The sequence below is a fragment of the Scyliorhinus torazame genome, chromosome 17 (assembly GCF_047496885.1).
Source record: "Scyliorhinus torazame isolate Kashiwa2021f chromosome 17, sScyTor2.1, whole genome shotgun sequence".
NCBI classification, from domain to species: domain Eukaryota; kingdom Metazoa; phylum Chordata; class Chondrichthyes; order Carcharhiniformes; family Scyliorhinidae; genus Scyliorhinus; species Scyliorhinus torazame.
Genome location: NC_092723.1, coordinates 81,838,931 through 81,846,468, shown reverse-complemented (window position 1 = coordinate 81,846,468; position 7,538 = coordinate 81,838,931). Strand labels below are relative to the sequence as shown.

Below are 7,538 nucleotides of genomic sequence, written 5' to 3'. Positions count from 1 at the left end.
CCATCCACAAACACTCTCTCCCTCCACCACCTACACACAGTAGCAGCTGTGTGTACCATCCACAAGATGCACCCCAGTAACTCATCAAGGCTCCTTTGACAGCACCTCCCAAACCAGAAACACTACCATTGAGAAGGACAAGCGCAGCAGGCACATGGGAGCACACCAGCTGTCAGCTTCTCTCCAAGCCATGGACCACCCTGACTTGAAAATATACCGCCGTTCTTTCACTGTCGCTGGGTCAAAACCCTAACAGCACTATGGGTGTACCTACACCACATGAATGCAGTGATTCAAGAAGGCAGTTCACCACCATCTTGCCAAGGGCAATTAGAGATGGACAACATCTGTTTGCTATCCCATGAATGAATAAATTAAAAATTGTGAATCGAGAGATATTGCAACCAAAGTAATATTTGGCAAAGGCAACAATAAATGGTATATCTCCTCAACATTTCTCAGTCACTCTGGCTTTAAATAGTTCAGCAGAAGGAGTGAGTGAGTAAATGGTGTCAGTGAGGACATCCCTGAGGGATGCTCTGTTCTGTGCATATCTCAATCTGCAGTTTGGAAATCACTGATTCCTCGACTTCCTCGAGAAAATTACTCTTGTGGCACTTCAGTGATGTCAGCTGCAATAGTTGGAGAATACGTGGGGTCGGCCCGCCCTCCGACTGTCCGCTCCCGCGCGAGTTCTTACCTCCATCTGCTCTGCCGGAGCATGGGTGTGGTACGAACCAGATAGTGCCTCACAAGCCTCTTCACTAAAGTGCCCGAGCGAGGTGAGTGTCTCTGGGTTGGTGGAGGGTGTTGATTGCAGCTGTGCTGGGAAATCTATGTCACCCCCAGACTCGAACTCCGGGGTGTCCAGGGATTCGGGTCAAGGGCTCCCGTCCGTGTTGGTGTCATCCTCATCGCTGGTGAGTACCTGGGGTTGTGGCTGTGGCTGGCATCGGGGGCAGGGGACACTAGAAGGATCTGCCCTGTCACCAGCAGGTCCTGCAAGACACAAGACAAGATGTATGATTGCATCTTAGAGGGTAGTAGGGATTGTGTGGGTGTGTGGGTGGTGTGAGGGTGGTGTGGGGTTGGTGATGCGGCCGGTGGGGGATGTGAGGGTAGTGGTGGTGTGGGGTTGGTGGTGCAGCCGGTGGTGGATGTGAGGGTGGTGGTGGTGTGGGGTTGGTGGTGCAGCCGGTGGTGGATGTGAGGGTGGTGGTGGTGTGGGGTTGGTGGTGTGGCCGGTGGTGGATGTGGGGGTAGTGAGGGGGTGACACACATGTCATGGGTAACCGCAATTCAGCGGGGTCTCACTTCCTCGTCCGATGCCAACCTCCACCCGGCGACTACCCTTTCTTCGGGCCCACTGACCACATCCAGTTCCCGCTGCTCAGCTGCGGTGAGCGGCCACAGGTCTGCCGGTCCCCCTCCGGTCTTCTCCCGCTCCTGGCGGTTATGAGCAGCCTTCTCCTGGGGGTGGGGGGGTAGGACACAGAAAATGCACAGAGTTAGACAGTCCAACGCATGCAGCCCAGGGGATGGGTAGCTGGTGGCTTCAGTGGCCAGTGCACCCAGCCTTGGCGGCTGGTATGGCTATTGACATGTTGGTGCAGAGCGGGGATTTGCCCGCCCTTAGGGTGGGGGGTGGGATTAGGGTGACGGATGTGTGGGACGTGGGGTTGGTGCCAGGGGCACAGTGCTGCTTTCACACCCTTGCGGCCCTGAGGTGCAGCTTTTTCCGGCACTGCAGGTCGGCCCGGACGATGTTGCCCACTGCGCTGACCACCTCTGCCACTTGCGCCCAAGCCCAGCAAAAGGCAGTGGCTGGAAGCCTCTTTCCAACCTCGGGTTAACCCAGGGTCGGCCGCCTCACCTCCACGGCGTCTAGCAGGACCTCCAGTTCTGTGTCGGTGAACCTCTGGGCTATGCGTCTTGCTGCCATCTTGTTGGCTGGGATGGTGTGTGTGGGCACTGAAGTGTGTATCTGCGACTGCAGCTTGTCAGTCTCCTGAGTATTAATCCCGAATCCAGCACAGTTTCCATTGGAATTGTTTGTGTTCCACGTGGCGCCAGCTTTAGCCCCTTACCAGTCGTTGAATTGGTCCAGGTGTGGCGCTAGTTATGCTATCGTAGAAGTTCACGACTCCTGTCCCGGCGTCAACACTTAGTCTGAGGAACAAAGAATCCAGCCGCCTGTATTTTTGACAAGTCATTATTTATTGCTGTGACGTGAATAAATGCAAAGAGCGTTTTAATATTTACACTCGGTGCTCTATATTTATATGAGCTCCTGCCCTGAACTCCTTCACATAACATTGCATGAGGTTTGTTAACCTTAAACCTGCCGCAGTTATATTGCCTGTGACGAGTGATTGGTGAGTTCGTTTTTAATCTGAAATTATTTATATTGTTTTTATAAAGCCTGTGTTGCAAAGAATTTAAATCTATAACAAATATTCATTCCAAACCAGAAGTGCGCATATCATTGCTTAACAAGGTACTAAAACCAGGGATGTTCCAGGGGATGGAGGAGGTTAGGATGGGATATGGGGTGAACGGGAAGAATGTGAAGGAGAATTGGTATAGTTGGTATAATGGGATGTGCGGGTCATTTTGAGATAGAGAACAGAACTCAAAGTTCTCATCATTTGAGTAGGGGAAATAATAGATCACTAAAAATAGGACAAGGGGCAATATTTTTGCCTTGGCTGGGTGAACCTGGTTACAAAGTTACCAAGTGGTTTAATGCTGTCTGAAAATTTCAAAGATCAACAATGCAGTAATTTTAGTGAGATTGGATAATTTCAGAGATAGAATTTACAGTGCAGAAAGAGGCCATTCGGCCCATCGAGTCTGCACCGGCCCTTGGAAAGAGCACCCTGCCCAAGCCCACATCTCCACCCTATCCCCATAACCCAGTAACCCCACCCAACACTAAGGGCAATTTTGGACACTAAGGGAAATTTAGCATAGCCAATCCACCTAACCTGCACATCTTTGGACTGTGGGAGGAAACTGGAGCATCCGGAGGAAACCCACGCACACACGAGGAGAACGTGCAGACTCTGCACAGACAGTGACCCAAGCCGGGAATCGAACCTGGGAACCTGGAGATGTGAAGCAATTGTGCTAACCACTATGCTACCGTGCTGCCCTATAATATAACAGAGGTCTTGTGGTGTAGTGGGTAGCATCATGATTCTCGGCCAGAAGCTCTGGGTTTGAATCCCACTTCAGGACTTGATGGCCATGGAAGGTGTGTTCATAACATGGACAAACAAGTTGAATATCAGCCTATAAATCCTTCCAACACAGGCCAATGGCAAGCAATAAGAGTGGGAGAGATTCCTGATTAGCCATGTAATGGCAAGAATGTTGAGGCCTCCAACACTGCACATAGCTCCACACTATAATATGCATGTCACCACAGCAACCCAGACACTGAGTGAACTGGAACAGCAGCATCACCATTCTTCAGTGGTGCACTTAACCCAACTACTTGCCTAAAGGCTCAGAAGTATCCAGTTGTTTCCATCTCCAGCTCACTTGCTCAGTGCAGCTTCTATCACTGGATGCTCTGATACAGCTCTGTGATTGAGGCTGGGACTGGGGAAATTGTAAATGTACCCCCCTCCCGCTCTGGAAATGGATATTTCCCTCTTAAATTCACAATAAATAACAGAGCAAATAAATAAATAAACATACTTTACCACTGTAACGGCCAGGGTCACAAGCTATCATCATTGTAGAAAGTGGCCATTCCGAACAATACCCAGGACCCAATCAGGACTCAAAGTAGGGCTGTTCAGTGGTGTATACAGGGCCTGGCCTAATTGACAAATGGAAGGCTGTACTTTGACCTTACACTAGGCTTCATTAGTGGGGCGGGTTTAAATTAGAATGGCAGAGGGATGGGAACCTAAGCAGGATGGCGAGGAAAGAGAAACAAGGACAATGATAAAAGAAAGAACAGTAAAATGTAAAACTACATCTATTTGGCAGCTAATCCCTGCGGTCAGCCCGCCCTCCGACCGTCTGTCCCCCTCAGGGTTTCTACCTCCACCTTCTGTACGTGTGTGGTGCTCCACGAGCCTCTTCACTGAAGTGCCTCGACTTTAATGCCAAGAGTATTAAAGGTAAAACGATGAGTTCGGGGTGATGATTGACATTTGTAATTATGGCATAGTCGATATCACAGAGATGTGGCTGAGTGAGGGGCAGGATTGGCAGCTCAACATCCCGGAATACAGAATCTTCAGGCAAGACAGAGGAGGAGGTAAAGGAGGAGGAGGCATTGCATCATTAGTTAAGGAAGCAGTTACTGCAATAAGGAGAGATGATGGGCTGGATTCTCCGTAGCCCGATGTCAAAATCGTGATTTCTCCTGCCTTCTCTCCATAACCCCTGATCCTCTTATTAATCAAGAACCTTTCTATCTCGGTCGGAAAGACACTCAGTGATTTGGCCTCCACAGCCTTCTGCGGTAATGCATTCCATAGATTCACCAATCTCTGGCTGAAGAAATTCCTCCTCACCTCTGTTTTAAAGGATCGTCCTTTTAGACTGAGATGGTGTCCTCTGGTTCTAGTTTTTCCTACAAGTGGAAAAATCGTCTCCACATCCACTCTATCCAGGCCTCGCAGTATCCTGTAGGTTTCAATAAGATCTCCCCTCATCCTTCTAAACTCCAACGAGTACAGACCCAGAGTTGTCAACCGTTCCTCATACAACAAACTCTTCATTCCAGGGATCATTCTTGTGAACCTCCTCTTGACCCTTTCCAAGGCCAGTACATCCTTCCTTAGGTACGGGGCCCAAAACTGTACTCCAGATGGAGTCTGACCAGAGCTTTATACAGCCTCAGAAGGACATCCCTGCTCTTGTATTCTAGCCCTCTCGGCATGAATGCTAACATTGCATTTGCCCTCTTAACTGCCGACTGGACCTGCACGTTAACTTAAGAGAATCCTGAACAAGGACTCCCAAGTCCCTTTGTGCTTCTGATTTCCCAAGCTCCATTCCCTGGCCACCACCCTGGCCGGTTCCGCCTGTGTCTGGTATGGCAGCCTACGGTTGTGCCTCTCCGTGTCCTACCACCTCTCTCTCCCTCATCAGCCACAGCACCTGTTTCACAATTTTTAAAACTCAAGTGAACCGCGCTGTCGGGAACTGTCCCTGGCGGAGGCCGATGAATCCGGAGGATGCAGAGAATACCGGGTCAGGACCGCTAATAATATGCAAACGGTATTTACTGTACGTGCGGAGTAGAACGCATTGACGGCACTGTCGAGGCACCGGAGAATTGCGATTTACCGTGAACCTGGCACCGGCCCTGATTTCGGCATCAAGACCGATTCTCCACCAATCGTCCTTCCCAATTTCACATTGCCCGATGGAGAATCCAGCCCCTTGTGTTTATTTAAGGCTGAGATAGATTCTTGATCAGTAAGGGAATCAAGGGTTATGGGGATAGGGCAAGAAAGGAGGATGTGAGGAATGTCGAATCAGTCATGATCCTATAGTGGGGCAGGCTCGAGGGGAGAAACAACCTACTCCTGTTCCTATTTCTTATGGTCCTATTACTCGTATACAAGGCTAAGAACAGGGAAGTCATCGTTGCAATGAGGTAGAGAATTAAAATAGCAAGCAGTCGGAAACTCAGGGTCACACTTGGGCACTGAATTTCGCAAACCAAGCTCCCATACTGCATTTGGCCTCCCCAATGTGGAGGTGAGCACATCATGAGCAGTGAGTTTAATTTGCAAGAAGAACAAGTAAATTACTGTTTCACGTGGATGGAGTGTTTCGTAGAGGGAATCCTCAGTTGAGGAAGCAGGAAGATATATCAGAAGCGCTGCTATGGAAGTTGATAACAGCAGAAAAGGTGAGACAGAGAAACTGGGAGAATGAAATGGAGTGGAAGGGGCGGCACGTGACGCTGTGGTTTGTGTCATGATATTTAGATCAGCATATCATGGTGCAATCACACACACACTGATGGACATGCAGTAGGACCAACCAACATACACACAACATCGCAGCCAATCACCAGTGAGAGAACGCAGACTATAAAAACAGGGGACACTACAGTTCCCGCTCATTCCAGCAGCAGCCAGCTCAGAGCACCGAGCTCAGAGCCTGCCACTCAGACATTCGGCGTTGAGAAGTGCCGGCGGAGGTCCCGAGAGGCTGTGTACTGGCCGGGAATAAGTGAGGACATTGCTAACACTGTGCTCAATTGCCCCACCTGTCAGCGGTTTCAGCCGGCACAACCCTGTGAGACCCTTCAGCCCAATGAGTTGGTCACGTTCCCCTGGTCGAAGGTGGGCGTGGACCTGTTCCATGCGCTCGGCAGGTACTCCATCATCATCATCGACTACTTTTCCAGCTATCCAGAGGTCATACGCCAGGCACTAACGGGCAATTTTTCATGGCCAATTCACCTAACCTGCACATCTTTGGACTGTGGGAGGAAATCAGAGCACCCGGAGGAAACCCACACAGACACGGGGAGAAAGTGCAGACTCCACACAGTCACCCGAGACTGGAATTGTACCCGGGTCCCTGGAGTTGTGAGGCAGCAGTGCTACCCACTGTGCCACCATGTCACCCAAGGAGGTACACAGATGGGAGGGAGATGCCCTGGGAGTTCTCTACATCGATGCCACGCCCCATGGAGTCTGATGTCACCAGATTAAACATGGGCAAGGAATCCTCCTGCCGGTTATCTCCTACTGTCCCCACTCAGCTGATGAATCAGTATTCCTTCAAGCTGAGCACCGCATGGAGGAAGCACTGCATGAGATCAGTCTTGAAGGTGTCTCCATGAAGATTAAGCTCATGGCCATTACAAACAATCTCAGGCAGAAGATGTTGGAGCAGGCCAGACTGAGGTTACCATTGAACTGAAACTGAACTGGACCAGCTATATAAATACTGTGGCTACAAGCGCAGGTCAATAACTAGGGATTCTATGGTGAATAACTCATACTGTTTCAGACTTTTTGCCATTCTGTTTAAGATTTTGTTATTGTTTGTTGATTACATTGGTTTAGTTCTTGGTGTAACATAGTTAGTTTCTGCACCTGGCACCTTCCTGTGTATATAGTATAGCCACATGTACATACTGTTGTAAATATTGCACACACATGATTAGATGCACTCACTACACTTCTTTATTTATTATCATGTAGTCACATATTCTTTGCGAAAAGGGGGGATGTCATGATATTTAGATCAGCATATCATGGTGCAATCACACACACACTGATGGACATGCAGTAGGACACAACATCGCAGCCAATCACCAGTGAGAGCACATGCACTATAAAAACATGGGACACTACAGTTCCTGCTCATTCCAGCAGCAGCCAGCTCAGAGCACCGAGCTCAGAGCCTGCCACTCAGACATTCACCATGTACTGAGTGCCACACCCAGATAGTGATAGGACAGGGTCCACAGATTAGCTGGTAATGCATGTACCCAAGTTAGCAGTGTGCTGTTACAGTTGAGTAGTTAATAAAATTGAGTTACACCA

At 49.5% G+C, this 7,538-nt stretch overlaps 1 long non-coding RNA gene across 1 annotated transcript in view; it reads left to right on the top strand.

Annotated features, from left to right (window-relative positions):
- Window positions 1–2,317: 2,317 nt before the first annotated feature.
- Window positions 2,318–7,538, top strand: part of LOC140393548 (uncharacterized) — a 42,567-nt gene continuing 37,346 nt past the window's right edge. The window contains exon 1 of the long non-coding RNA XR_011935656.1: window positions 2,318–2,375. This is a non-coding gene — a long non-coding RNA (uncharacterized lncRNA). The remainder of the gene's footprint in view (window positions 2,376–7,538) is intronic.